A 15,619-nucleotide genomic window follows, 5' to 3' on the forward strand; every position below is an offset into this window, starting at 1 on the left:
TCAGACTTCTGGATGTCACCAGGTATGAGTTTTCCTTCCACGCTAAATAGTAAACCTACACTTTCCTTTGTCTCTCTCTTGCTCCTAATGTATTTAAAGAACCACTTCTTATTGCCTTTTTGTCCCTTGCTAGATGTAACTCACATCATGTATCGGTCTGGAAATGAACAGAGAAAAATCAATACTACTTGCCCCTCCAGAGAATAGAGTTTATTGGAGCAATCCTAGATTCAACACTAGCCAGGGCTTTTCAGCTGCTGCCAAGATTCCTAGTGATACAGGATGCTGCATGACCCTCAGGAACCATCCTCAAACATCAGTGAGGAACTGCTTCAGGCTGCCATAAGTGCATATGATGGTATGCACTTATGACCCCTCTCAGACATATTCCTTTTTCCTTGGGACCAGGGCCGGCTCCAGAGTTTTTGCCGCCCCAAGCGGCGGGAAAAAAAATAAAATAAAGCCACGATCGGCGGCACTTCGGTGGCAGCTCCACCGCCGCCGCTTCGTTCTTCAGCGGCAATTTGGTGGCAGGTCCTTCCCTCTGAGAGGGACTGAGCGACCCGCCACCGAATTGCCACCGAAGAGCCGGATGTGCTGCCCCCTTTCCATTGGCTGCCCCAAGCACCTGCTTGCTGCGCTGGTGCCTGGAGCCGGCCCTGCTTGGGACAAGAACATGGTCTATGCCTACTCCCAGTACTGCTGATCCCCAAGATCAATGTCAGGCTGATAAGGATGAACAAAAGTTCCACACTCTGGATGTTTGATAAGCCCTAGCCTTTTATCTAGATAGAACTAGGCCCTTCCATGGCTCCTCCCAACTATTTTTCTCCTATACAGAACAAGTGAGGGAGCATCTTGTAATGGCACCACAGCTGTCCAAGTGGATCACCAGCTGCATCATCATGTGTTACAATGCTCCGGGTCTTACCCCTCCGGTACAGTTATCTGAGCATTCAACCAGAGCTCACTCATCATCCATGCTGTTTGCGAGTAATGTCCCAATTGCAGGCATTTGCAGAGCAGCAATGTGGTCCCCAGCGCATACCTTTGCTACACATTATGCAATTCTGACTTTATCAAAGGAAGGTGCTAAGAGAGAACAGTTCTACAGTCCCTCTGCCAATAATACTCCAAGCCCTTCCTCCTACTGGAAACTGCTTGGGAGTCACCTAAGTTAATGCACATAGGCAATCACTTGAAGGAAGAACAGTTACTAACCTTTTGGTATTGTTGGTTTGAGATGTGTTGCATATGTCCATTTCATGACCCATATTCCTTCCTCCAATGCATTGGAACCTCTCATCTAAGGGTCTGGTGTGAAGGAACGGGGGTGGGGAGGACATCTTTGCCCTTTATACCCTCAGCTCAGAACACAATGGGCACAAGGGGCAGGCATGGGTGCCCCGACAGGTACCACTCAGGAAAACTCTGGCACTGGGACCCGAGACACACACGCACACCTACTGCAATCGACATAGGCAACACATATTGAAGAACAGTAGTTATGAAAAGGCAACTGTTCTTGAATAGGATTAAATAGGACCATAGAGTTTTTGTGTCTCTGTGTTTTAGGCTGTTTTTATTTTATTCTATTTTTGTCAATGGGAATAATACTAAAATCTGCCACTCCATATAAAATTGCTCTAATCAAAATAAAAATATTTTAAAAAATAAAGAAAAAAACCCAACTACCTCAGGGTAAAATCCTTATGGCTCCTTATGTTGGGGCTCCGATCATCCAAGAATCCCCAGTACAGCAACAGCTGCCCTCCACCTCTGTTGTGCAGTGTAAGTCTGTAAAATACAAGGGAAAATGCAAATGTTAACTTAATGCAGTCAACAGCAATGGGATTGCTTGATATCTCTTTGCTTTGTAGGTTTTCTTTCCTCCACTCCACACTTCTCTTCTTTGTTTGTTACATATAAACTCTGAAATATACACAACAGCTGTAGCCAGTATAATTTATGTATGTAAGCAGGGTCTGGATGAATGCTTCCCTGACAGCTAGTTGGGAGAGGGGAAGAGACCCTGGGTATGTTTATGTAAATACCGGTTGCTCCTGCTTTGCTTAGATTTGCTAGCTATTCAGCAGATGGAGCCGTGTTTTGCTCATTGTCATCAACTTGGCTGGTGTTGGGTCACAAATTATGTTCGTACTGAATGCAGGAGTGGTGAACTATGGTTACCAATGTTTGTAATTATTGTGGGAATACAGAAAAGAAGGTCTGTGCTGAACCTGTCCCAAAGGAGGGAGTCACTTTCGGTTTGGTAAAACAAGGGCTCGAATGTCCGAGCCTTGTGAAAGTAAGAAGGATGGGGGCAGGAATACCAGCCCAGAGGCAGCACACCCTGAAGGGTCCTTCCTAGCCTGGTTTAACCTGGTTCTTCCCTCCTCCCCCCCCCCCTCCCTGCCACACACACAGTTCAAAGAAAGAGCTAAATAGGCTTCATTAGGAGCCTCGTTGTTATTTTAAATGCTCCATCAGAGCTGAAGCCAGTTGTGATAGGGCTGTGTTTCTACCCTGCCTGTCCAGAGCTGGAAATCACTGAGAGCTGAAATCACCTGTGACAGGACTGTGTTTCCTGCACAGAGCTAAAATCACTAAGAGACTGGCTAGGAGGGGCGGCCGGTGGGAGCAGCAAGCAGGCAGATTGCAGGAGCAGGTGACCGGCGTGGGCAGCCGGCAGAGACGGCTGGTGGGAGCAGCAAGTGGGTGGCCAGCAGGGGCGGCCGGCGGGACAGCAGGGCAGCAGTGGAGAGGCATGATGAGCGAGTAACATGCTTCTTACCCCCCCACTTTAGCCCCTAGCCAGGGTGGGAGGTGAACTCTGCAGAGCACATCTGAACTCTGGGTCTGCACTGACCAAGGACAGCAACTGTGGATGGGGTGCAGGGTCAGGCATGTGAAAGGGACTTTGGGTTGCTGGACTTAAGAACCTGAGGGGAAAAGGCACGGCCCAACCTACTTGGGGGTGGGTCTTTTATTCATGGTTTATGTTTATGAACCCTGTTTGCAGTGTTTTCCCAAATTAATGCCAAGTTACTTCCCTTCTTTTATTAAAAGTTTCTTTTCTACACTCATACTCTGTGCTTGTGAGTGGGGAATTATTGCCTCTCAGAGGTGCCCGGGGTGATGTGTAAATTTCCCAGGTTACTGGGTGGGGGCTCGAGCCGGTTCTGTGTTGGATCAATGGAAAGGAACCCCAAGATATTGAACCCAGCCCTGGCTGCTGCTGGCTCCACCTAGCAGAAGGGTTACACGTAAAAGCCTAATATAATAGATTTTTAAAAAATTGAATTTAATACAAATATAAAGCCTATATTTGCAATGCTCCAAGCCTCACCATTTTCTAGCTAAAACGGAGTTGAGAGAGTGGCTGGTGACCATAACAAGCTAGAAGAACAAAGTGACAGAGTAATAACAAATATATTACACATATAACCCATAATATATAGAATACAGTATGTGTCATGACAATGGACATTTTAAATATATTTGAATAAATGAAAATATATTGTCACAGCATTCCTATCAAATGTCATGAAACATGGTCCATTTCACAATGCCTATAAATAATTCACATACTTCTCAATATTGTATATACTGTTCTGTATGCTGACCTGTATATTTCAAATAAATGTTCAATACATTTGATGAAACATCAAAATGTGCACACAGGGAATCTATTATTTTTCCACTGCGGTGTAAGATACAAATTTTTACATGTTCAAGAAATGAATCAAGCAACTATAAAAAGATCCATACATTTTGTGAATACATTTTAATGTGTCCTTTGTTGATGATCACCATTCAGCTAATGACTCACAAGAGGCTTTGCCTCTGGCTCTGAATTGACTTGTGAAGACCTTAACATGAATCACTGATTAATGTTTTATGATCAGTCTTAATACCAGAAATCTAATGGAGCAATTACTAATAGACTAGTTCATTCTAAAGTCACATCACAAGTAATGCCACAGTTATGATTCTATCAGCTTCTCCATTACAAACCTTCATGTTCAATATATCTTAACCATGTCAAATTGATAGAGAAGAACATTTTAGGTGGATAAAGTATCAGTCTCTGCTTTTTCTTTTCTTTTCTTTTGGGGGGGGGGGAGGGATGCTGATGTTAAGTAATGTATTTTGAGCTTATAAAGAAGCACAAAATATAAATTTCATGCAGTTCAAGTATGTTATTTTGCCAGACTGTAAACCAAAAATGTAGTTTTTTAAAAAAAGAAAAAATAAGAGAATTATGCCTTCCTGTGGACTAAGCCATATTTTGCTAATATGAAAAAATATATTGTAAAGTTGCATATGTTTAATGTCATATCATAAACATGTAGTAAATCTCATGACCAAAGCTCTCTCTGGCTCACATTTTGGATCTCTGTTATGTATTTAGGACTCGCTCAACATGCACAAGTGAGAAATGTGGAGTGATATAGAGTGTGAAGAATAGGAGAGTTTGATGACATATACTTTTTAATGTGAGGCAATTCTATTATGTGCAACATTGTCACCACATTTAAGGCCTCAATCCTGTTTCCATCAGTGGGAGCTTTTTCCATCTCATGAATGGAACCCAAAGTGTCAGTGCTACGATCTGAAGTGGAGGGGAGAAAAGAGGGGCAGTGTGGCTCTGTGGAGGCAATGCACGCTGAGAAAACAATTACTGCTGGGAAGTAACCTATTTTTCTCCTTCATGACATTTCTTCCCTATGGGAAGAGACTGTCAAGCACTGACTTCCTTGAGGAGATGGGCCGAGGAGCTTTGCCAGTTAAACAGTGATTGAAGCACTGTCCTCAACAAACGAGCATCTGTCCTTGATGCAACATCAAGCTATTTGTGAAACTGTGATCCATTCGCTACATAGAATAATCCAGGTTTCTGAAAATAGCACAGCAACTATTTAATAAGAGCTGGGATCTAACCAGACTCCGACACAAACTCTTTGAATGGGCTGCCTCTGCCTTTTTCTTTTCAAAACACCCCTCAGTGCAGTAAATAAACTAACAGTGGAGCATTATTTCTGCCTGCTTTAAAAGGTTGTGTTTTATTCTTCTCATTCAGAGAATTCACTCAGAACATTTTCAGTGGTTGGAGTGATCCTTTCTAAATACTTTCTTCACAAGACGCTATAGGAAATAAAAGGTAAGTGTGTAGTGTTATTTTTTGTTCTATTGCACTTCCCTTGTTGTCCCAGATCACTTTAGTGATGCCATTTTTTGTTGTTGTTGGACAAACATTTCCTTTGGGACTGGCCCTTCCTCACCCCTTACTCGAGTATAACTTCTATTGACCTTCAGAGGGGAATTTGCGGAAAAAGGATTGGGGCCTATATTTCTTAAGGCTTGGTAACTTAATTGGAGTTACTTCTGATTCACATTGGTGTACAGATGGGCCTGAACTGGAATACCAAATCCAAACACCCTGAACTATGGGGAAGTCTCAATTTAGATCCAGATCTGAACTTTACAACTTGGGCCTATCTCATCTTTACTGTCAACCAAAACCTAAATAAACACAGGAAAGGAAGAGGAAGTATTGTTGCCTGGCTGCCTTAAATAGGATGAGCTACACAATGGCATATGTCAACATTTCCCAAAGACCTAAGTAGGGAAAACACAACTAATACTGAAAAATCCCCCTGTGACAGCAGAACTGACTATCAGAATTGCAGATGCAAAATGGGTTGCTTGTGGGTGGGATTTTTTGAGCACCAGAACTCAGCAAGCTCTACCAGCTCAGTTAGTTCTGGGCAGTGTCACAAGGCTTGTATGAGTCAGAGACCTCTAAAACTTGTTGTATGACTCTCTACTGCATGAGCTAAAAGCCACATGCCTCATAGGCCAAGGCCGTAGCAGACCCATCAATCTCTAGATGGTCTAGGTGACATTAGAGGGGGACAGAGCACCACACCAAGCAGGCATGGGGTACACTTGGATCCTATAGTGTACGTTGAGAAGGACAACGGGCAAAGGATCAACTTCTGGGTCATTTTAGTGGGAGAGTTGGAAATGGAAAGCCAAAGGAATATGTTCTTCAGGACCATTTATTTTGTGCTTGAGCAGTGTGATTTACTAGAATAACACCTGAGGACCCAGTTCTGCAAACTTTAATTCCCTGACTTCAGTGGGACTCTGCATGGGGTAAAGGTATGTAGGATCAGGTCCTGAAATTATATTCTCCATTATCTAAAGGCTCTTTGTTATAATACTTATATCTATTATTCTAAGAATTTTGGCTTCTAGCTATGTTAACTCAGTTGTAATAATTATTTTACCACTTACAATTGCTGTTTTCCAGGGACTGTGTTACTAAAGGAAAATAGAGTCCATTATAAATGCCATTATATTACTTGTTAAATTGGTTTTTATATAATAGATATATATAGCGAGAGAGAGAGAGAGAGAGAGAGCACTTTTTGTAGTCTTCCTTTTTAGTTGACTAATAATAATAAAAACAACTCAGTCAGGGCATGCTAGTCCTGGCCTTCTGTCTAGAGGGCTGGTCTGCCTGGTTGGCATTAAGCACACTGAAGAACCTTCCTTTTAGAAGTTAGTTCTTTGTGTGATTGGATTTTTACCTATTGGATTTTGCAATTTCTGTTCTTACAATATTATTTTGAAAGAGATTCATTATGCATAACAAGATGTAATTAGTTCTCTTAAATAAATCTTCAGTGTCTCCCATAGATCCAACAAATCTGAGGCTTTGACACCATTAATTTTTTTAGAAGGGTCAATGTGTTTATTAATTCGATATATAGGAGCCTGTGAATTATGTGAAACTAAATGTACATATTTTAGATTACTTAATTGACTCTATGACTATTCTGTCCTTGACTAGGTTTGAGATTTACATCAGGTGTGATAGACCCAGGCCAGTTAGGTATAGCAGAAGGCAGATATACTGGCCACTGGATTAACAGTTTTCTGTTCCCTGACTGACCAGAGCAGGGGCTGCTCCAGGCTAATAAGAACACCTGACTCCAATTAACCTGCAAAGAGTCAGGTGAGGGCATTAAGCTAATGTGACCACCTGACTCTAATTAAGGCCCTGCTGATACTATAAAAAGGGCTCACTCCAGTCAGGCAGGGGAGAGCCAGGGAGACAGAGGAGAGGAAGTGCAGCTGAAGGGCTGGTTAATGAAGACACCCTCAAGTTATTGATAAGAGAGCCCTAAGGTAAGGGTGAAGAAGGGAGAAGCAGGAGAGCTGTGGGGAAGTGGCCCAGGGAAATGTAGCAACTCTGGCAGTGAAAGGTTCGCTGCCAACAGCTGCTACCATTAGGGTCCCTGGGCCGGAACCTGGAGTAGAGGGTGGGCCCGAGTTCCCCCCCAACCCACCACTACAGGAACACCTCCTGGGAGGGGAAGTCAGGCCCCTGTCAGGACAGGAGGCTAAACTGTTCTAAAACAAGCCTTAGGGACAACAGAGACTGTGGGAGTTCTCTCACCAACCTCCTTGCTGGCTTATGATGAAAAGGGCTCAGTAGACTGTAACCCTGGCCCTAGAGAGAGAAGGGCTATGTGGAGGGTCACAGAGAGCCACTGAGGCTAGCATATACTGCCTAGAAGCGCAGGACCCACGGGGACAAGGTCAGAGCTCTGCCACAACTGGTGTTAGCAGTGGGATCATGATTGTTCACAGAGTGTCGGAACAAAGAGGTTTTTACTTTAAAAAAAAAAGTGCACTGGGGTTTTTGGTTTTGGGTTTTTGTTTGTACCACCATGGAGGAGGTGATGAGAGCACTGGTGCAAGCCACAGTGGCCCAGCAGGAGGCAACCCGGGCTCAGGCGATGGTGCAACAGGAGTCCATGAGGTTACAGCAGGAAACCAACCAATTATTAATGAGCCAGGCGACCCAAGATAGAGCCCTCCTGCGTGAGGTTGTGGACCAGATGAAGATCCTCACCACCCAGACTCGGGGGTCCAGTGGGATGCGAACCCTGAGGCCCACCAGTTGTCTGCCAAAGATGACAGCAGACTATGATATAGAGATGTATCTCCTCTCATTTGAAAGGACTGCTCAGCGTGAGGCATGGCCCCTGGAGCAGTGGGCCAGCATTCTCACCCCTTTTTTGTATGGAGAGGCCCAGAAGGCCTACTTTGATCTGCCCACTGAGGATGCCGCTGACTATTCCCGGCTGAGGGCAGAGATCCTAGCACGATCCGGGGTGACGGCAGCGGTATGGGCCCAGAGGTTCCAGGAGCGGAAATACAGGGAGAACAAACCTCCAAGGTCCCAACTATTCGACCTCATACACCTCACTTGGAAGTGGTTACGGCCTGAGGCATGCAGCCCAGAGGAGATTTTAGAGACTTTGGTCATAGACCATTACATGTGGGGACTTCCACTAGATCTCCGCAAATGGGTATGCCATAATGATCCATCCACCTACGATGAAATGATCACATTGGTGGAAAGACGGATGACAGCCAGGGAGTTAACCCAACTACCCAAGGAAGGCCCCTCATGAATCAAACACTCGACCCCGACTGCGGCGGGTCGGGCGGCCAACCCCCCAGGAAGGCATAGATGGAAGAAGAGGGAGGTCGAAAACCAGTTGGGAACCCAGAAGGAAGAGGAAGGCCTAAGTGGGGGGAACCCTGGGACTAAACCCCCTAACCCATGTGATAGGGGAGTGACTAGAAGCAATTATAGATGTTATGGGTGCGGGGAGTTGGGGCACATAGCTGCCCAGTGCCCCAATGTCATAGAGCCAATGCAGTGTAACCTGGGGAACAGGGCAGACCCATGTAGCCTACTCAATATTGTAGGGGTCGCAGTCACCCCACATAAATATACAAGGCAGGTAAAGTTGAATGGGGTGGAAACCATGGCACTCATAGACTCGGAGTGCTATCACCCTAATTTTGGTTAAATTAGTGAAGCGCAGCCAGTTAATGCAGGCCAAGCGTACGGGGGTAACCTGAGTCCATGGGACTGTTAGCTACTACCCCATCATACCAGTAAAAATTGAAATTCAGGGAAATGTCACTAATATTACTTCTAAAGATATTACAATGATAATGAACCTACTGAAAGAAATAACTTCACAAGAAAGGTCACCATAATTTAAATTGTAAAACATCTGTCATGTCATTAATTCTACTTCCATCATTTCTTATGTAATAAGCCATTTATTATTAGGATCATTTTGATCAGCAATGGCAATAAGTGGGTGCTGATTTAATGAATAGATATGCAGGGTTACTAGCATTGGATGTAAGTAAGATACTAAAATATGTCCATATTCTTTAATTTAGGATTTCTGGAAAAATGCTTATCTTAAGTATTGGCTCACATTTGAGTGATTGGCCAAATGGATTCCACTTCTGGGGTGCATGCATCCCATGTGCATGAGATCAGATTCTTTGGTTGATAAAGGTAAGAGTGGTGACGTAATATGATTGATTAGACTTTTGTAAGGCATTTGACTTGCTATTGCAAAATGCTTTGATTTAGAATCTGGAATAATACAAAATCAACCCAGCACACATTAAATGGATTAAAAGGTGGGGGGCTCAAAATGTAATTGTAATGGGTTCAAAATGTAATTTAAATGGGGAATTGTCTTTGAGCAGGTATGTTTCCAATGGGGCCCCAGAGGGATCGGTTCTTGGCCCTATCCTATCTAACATTTTTATTAGTCACCTGGAAGAAAACATAAAATCATTATTGATAAATTTTGCAGATGGCACAAAGACTTGGGGGAGTAGTAAATAATGAAAAGGACAGGTCACCAATACAAGGAGATCTTGATCGCTTGCTAAGCTGGGCATAAGCAAACAATATTCATTTCAGTACAGCCAATGTAAAGTCATACTTCTAGGAACAAAGAATGCAAGCCATACTTATGGGATGGTGGAGTCTGTCTATCCTGGGAAGCAGTGACTCTGAACAAGACTTGGGGGTCGTAATGGATAATGAGCTGAATATATGCTCCCAATGTGATGCTGAGGCCAAAAGGGCTAACATGATCACTGGATGTATAAACAGGGAAATATTGAATAGGAATAGAGAGGTAATGTTACCTCTGTATTTGGCACTGGGGCAACTGCTACGGAATACTGTGTCCAGTTCTGGTGTCCACAGTTCAAGAAAGATGTTGAAAAATTGGAGATGGTTCTGAGAAGACCCCTGAGAATGATTAAAGGACTAGAAAACATGCCTTTATAGTACAAGATTTAAGGAACTCAATCTTATTTAGCTTATCAAAGAGAAGGTTAAGGAGTGACTTGATCACTGTATATGAGCGTGTACACGGGAAACAGAAATTTGATAATGAAGGACTTACCATCTTGACTAATAGCCATTGATGGACCTACCCTCTGTGAACTTATCTAATTCTTTTTTAAAACCAGTTAGACTTCTGGCCTTCACAACATCTCCTGGCAATGAGTTCCACAAGTTGACTATGCATTGTGTGAAGTAGTACTTCCTTATGTTTGTTTTAAATCTATTTTTATAAACAGAAATACAAATTTGGATTTAATAAGATTGGTGTTTCTGCATTTTTCTATCACAAATTCGCTTAATATTAGGAATAATGCTGGAAAGTTGAATCCTCATGTCAGGCACAGCATCAAGTCTATTCCTATATTTGGTTTTGCATGAACAGTGTGGAGCCTAGCTGGGTAATTATATTGAGAAGTCTTTTCTTCCTATTAGGCTGTTGGTGTAAAGACAGTTGTTCTGTTAAATTTTGTATATGCTCCTAGAGGCCTTGGTAATCAATGAAATTTATAAATAAATAAACAGATAAGTCACGTTTTAAAGCTGCATTTGCAGGAATGTCTAGAAGCATTTGTCAAACATATTTTCTCAGACGTGCAAGTTGGCTCATTTAAGTTATGGAGAATTTTTTTTCTCATCATCAAATAGTTTCACTTAGCATTTCTATGAGGTTTAATTCTCTTCACATATCTTCATTTTTAGATAATTCATAAGTAGAATTGAGAGTGCTGGAAATGACCAGTTCCAAAATCAGTTTTATTTGAATTTTGAAGGCCTTATTCTCTGCTCATATTGGAAATCAGGAATAACTCCACTGAAGTCAATAATATTAGACTGGTGTAAAACCAGTGTAAATAAGTGGAATATCAAGCCCTGAATGTTTAGTTACAGGACAGCTCTGATGGAAACTGGAAGCTTTCAGCATTGCTTGTATGTTATATTTCTGGGTTGGTGGAAGGTAGGCTAGAGTATTTGTCAGTCGTCTTATCTTGCATGCTGTATCAAGCTACCAGCCAGGCCTTTTTAATCTTGTAAACTTTCTAACTCCCACCCTTTTATCATTAGCTTATTGGTAATTTGATACTTATATCTTGGAATTGACATTGCCACACATCAATTTATCAAATGCAAATATTGTGGGGCTTTGCTAATGAAAGTCACTCCTCCACCTTGAAAATAAATGTAAGTGAAATTAAGAGGATAAACCTAGAGATGCTAAATTCCAGATGTGAAGCACCTGTTTCTATTTGTAGGCATTGGGAAGATAATTCCGCCAGTTGGATAACTGGAAACAGTTATAGTTGTTGTTGAAGGAATTTCAGAGCAATTCTGCTGCTCTGGCCAGGGCCGGCTCTAACTTTTTTGCTGCCCCAAGCAGCAAAAAAAAGCCCCCCCCCCCCCGCCGAGCCCCCCCATGCCGAACGCCGTGCTGCTGGAACCCCCCAGCGCCGCGCCCCGCGCCGCCCCCCCGCCAAGCACTGTGCCGTGCTGCACCCCGCCACCCTAAGATTGGCCGCCACTTACCAGGTGCCGCCCCAAGCATGTGCTTGGTTGCCTGGTGCCTGGAGCCAGCCTTGGCTCTGGCAGAACTTGTACACCAGTGTCACCTCTGATCTCGCACAAACTTTCAAAGACCTGGCTTTGCTCATCCTATCTTCACATTAAAGTCAAGAGTCCATAACATTTTTGATCCCACAAAGTCAGTCATTCAGAAAGAGTAAAAGAAAAAAATTGACCAGTTGTTTTTGAGTTCATAAGAAGTAGGTGTGTGAAGTATTTGAATCTCATATTTGTAGTCTTGGCTTCAAGGCTGCCAGTTGTTCTGTTTCAGCAAGAAAGTCCTTACAAGATGCTTGAATACTCCCTATGAATGAAACATTAAAAGATACATTCCCATATAACAGATCATGCTGTAATATTGGCAAATGTGCACTTATTAAAATAGAACTCTCCAACGTACAAATTCATTTGTCATTCTTGAATACACTATGATGCCTTTAAAAAAATATATTCTGCATCTGCAGCAGGTAATGTAACTTCTTAGAAACAAACAGGTATATATCTAGTTATAATGGACATTGAAAAGATATAGTAACAATATGCTTTATTAGCTGTGGCAAAGCAGTGTTTTACAGATGAAAATAACATGAGTATATTACAGTTTGCATAGTGTTTCATTGTTATTGAAAAACATTACTGTATTACAGTTTGTATATTATTTCACTTGTGTTAAACATGTGTGGTCAAGAATCAAAATTGAAATGTCCCTTTTGAATCTGAGACTTCTTGGGAATGTGATACTCAGTATGTAGTAAATGTTGCCAATGTTCACTTAACAAAAGATTAAACTGTGGGCCAGGAGAATTTAAGAGTTCCTTAGTATGTTTTCCAGTGTTACTGAGACCAGGTTTTCTGGTGTAAAAGCTATTTTAAGGAGTTTCAGCTAGTTCTGAGCTAAGGTGTTGATTGAATAACATTTGAATATTGAGAGTCTACTGAATTATACTTTTGACTGTAGTGATTGTTGCCTGAATTTTTGAAGTCTTTTCTGTGTACTGCCTCTTTACATTTCTAAGAACTATGTCGGTCTGCAAAGACAGCAGCCATTTTGTTCACTGAATTTCTGCACTCTGTTATGGGAATGGCAACATCATTGTGCTCTGGCAAATGTCTCTTTTGGTGGTGCTGGAAGTGGCTGCTCTTTTCCTTAGTCTGAAATAAGTCAGTTTAGACTGAAAGTACATGTTTGTTTTCTTTGTACGTAGTGAAGTAATGCTTAATCTCTGAAATGTTTAGAAATCAAAGTCATGGCTGATCCTGAACCAAACACAAGAGCATTATTTCAGAATTACAGATATTTATTTGTATAGCTGTAAAACTAACGGTCTTTCTTGACCTGACAGTCCTTGATCTAGCAACCATGAAAAAATCTAAAATGCCCTGAAATGATCTTCAAGCAATTTTTTAAAATTAGGATTCTGTATTACTATCACATACTTTCCCTAAGAAAATGTTTTAAAAAAACAGTTGTTGCAGATAAAATGCATTCTATTGACATTAACTTTTCAGAAGTGCTTTAGTGTTCCTATTTTCATTATCACAGAAGAAAGTTCTTCTAATTCATTCTTTAGCTACAGATGGCTTGTTAATGTGGTCTTGTGGTTAATGATATTATGACAGTAATATTTTCCAACAGCAGACTTCAGCAGAGAAAGTGTGAAGAAAGCATTTGAATACAGTAACGCCTCACTTAACATTGTACCGGTTAACATTGTTTCGTTGTTAAGTTGCTGATCAATTAAGGAACATGCTCATTTAAAGTTGTGCAATGCTCCCTTATAACGTCGTTTGGCAGCTGCCTGCTTTGTCCACTGCTTGCAGGATTCTCTGGAAGAGGAGCCCCTCCTTGTAGGGATTAGAACCAGGGGGGGCAGTTAGCCACCCCCATCAGCTCCCCTAAATTCCCTATAAGGTATGTGGCGCGGCAGCTGCCCAGCAGCAGTTCAGGTTGCCCTCCCACCACTGCCATGCTGCTCCTGCCCTGCCCTCTACCTTGGAGCTGCTTGCTGGGGCGGGGGAAGGGGTGTTAATATCAGGATGTCCCCCTGCTGCCCCCCCGCTCTGTACCCCCTCTCCACAAAGCAGAGGAGGGGGACAGGGCTCAGGGACAGAAAGGAGGAAGCTGTTGCTTTCTGGCTGATCTGCTTAAAAGGGCAACGTACTTAAAGGGGCAATGCATGTCTGTCTCTCTCTCTCACTCATGCACGCACCTCCCAGCACTTTGGAAAGTCAGCACCTGTGCAGCCGTGCATGTGCTGTCAGGAGGAGGGAGTGGTGCGCTCCAGCTGGATAGCGTGGGCTCATCATCATGTTCAGTTTTTGCAGGGAAGTGTTTGCAGCTACTGCCCTGCATCTATTGTGTTTCCTCCCTCCTGCCTCAGTCCATGCTGCCTTGTAGAGTGTGAGGTTACATTAACAACAGCTTATCAACCTTTGAGGGCTCAGCCGGGTGCTAGTGCATTATTTAGCAGCAAGGCAGTCCCTGGGAAATATTCCACCCTCTTACTCCACCACGTCAACCAAGCTTCCCAATCATTCATTGCTGTGTACAATATTAAACTGTTTGTTTAAACTTGTTTAAAACTTATACTGTATATGTATATAATGTCTTTTGTCTGGCAAATTTTTTTTCCCTGGAACCTAACCTCCCCTGTTTACATTAATTCTTATGGGGAAATTGGATTCACTTAACATCATTTCGTATAAAGTCACATTTTTCAGGAACATAACTACAATGTTAAGTGAGGAGTTATTGTAGTTTGATCATTTAGACTTCCATCCTACATGGCACTGAGGACTCCCACTGAAATCATAGAAATGTAGGGCTGGAAGGGATGGTGAGAGGTCATGTAATCCAGACCTCTGTGCTGAGGCAGGACCAAGTAAACCTAAACCGGGGATTGGCAACTTCTGGCACACGGCCGGTCAGGGAAATCTGCTGGCAGGCCAGGTTGGTTTGTTTACTTGCAGTGTCCGCAGGTTTCGCCGATCACAGCTCCCACTGGCTGCAGATCGCCATTCCAAGCCAATTGGGACTGCAGGAAGCAGTGTGGGACAAGGGATGTGCTGGCCGCTGCTTCCCGCAGCCCCCATTGGCCTGAAATGGTGAACCACGGCCAGTGGGAGTTGCAATCAGCTGAACCTGTGGATGCTGCGGGTAAACAGTGGATTTCCCTGACAGGCTGTGTGCCAAAGGTTGCCGATCCCTGACCTATAGCATTCCTGACAGATGTTTGAAGGTTTTGAAGAACAGGTTGGACAAAGATGGCGATTCCACAACCTCCTTTAGAAGCCTATTCCAGTGCTTAATTACCCTTACAGCTAGAGAGTTTTTCTGAATATCTAACCTAAATCTCCCTTGCTGCAGATAAAGCCCATTACTACTTGTCCTACCTTCAATGAACATCACCATCCTCTTTATAATAGACCATAGCATATTTGAAGGCTATCAGATCCCACCTCAGTCTTCTTTTATCACTACTAAACATGCCCAGTCTTTTCCTCATAGACCAGGTTTTCTAAACCTTTTATCATTTTCATAGTGCTCCTCTCTCCAATTTCTCCATATCTTTTTTTAAATGTTGCCACCCAGGACGGAACACAATACTCCAGCTGGGGCCTGACCAGCACCAATTACCTTCCATGTCTTATATACGAAACTCCTGCTAATACACCTGAGAATATTAGTCTTTTCTGCAGCTGCATTACACCATAGGAACATCACTGACCTAAGTTCCCTCTAAGCTGCATGGCCGTGCAGCAGCCTATCAAGGGCCGCACAGGCACCCAGGGCTGCGGCAGGGA

Source organism: Chrysemys picta, chromosome 1, assembly GCF_011386835.1.
Source record: "Chrysemys picta bellii isolate R12L10 chromosome 1, ASM1138683v2, whole genome shotgun sequence".
NCBI lineage: Eukaryota > Metazoa > Chordata > Testudines > Emydidae > Chrysemys > Chrysemys picta.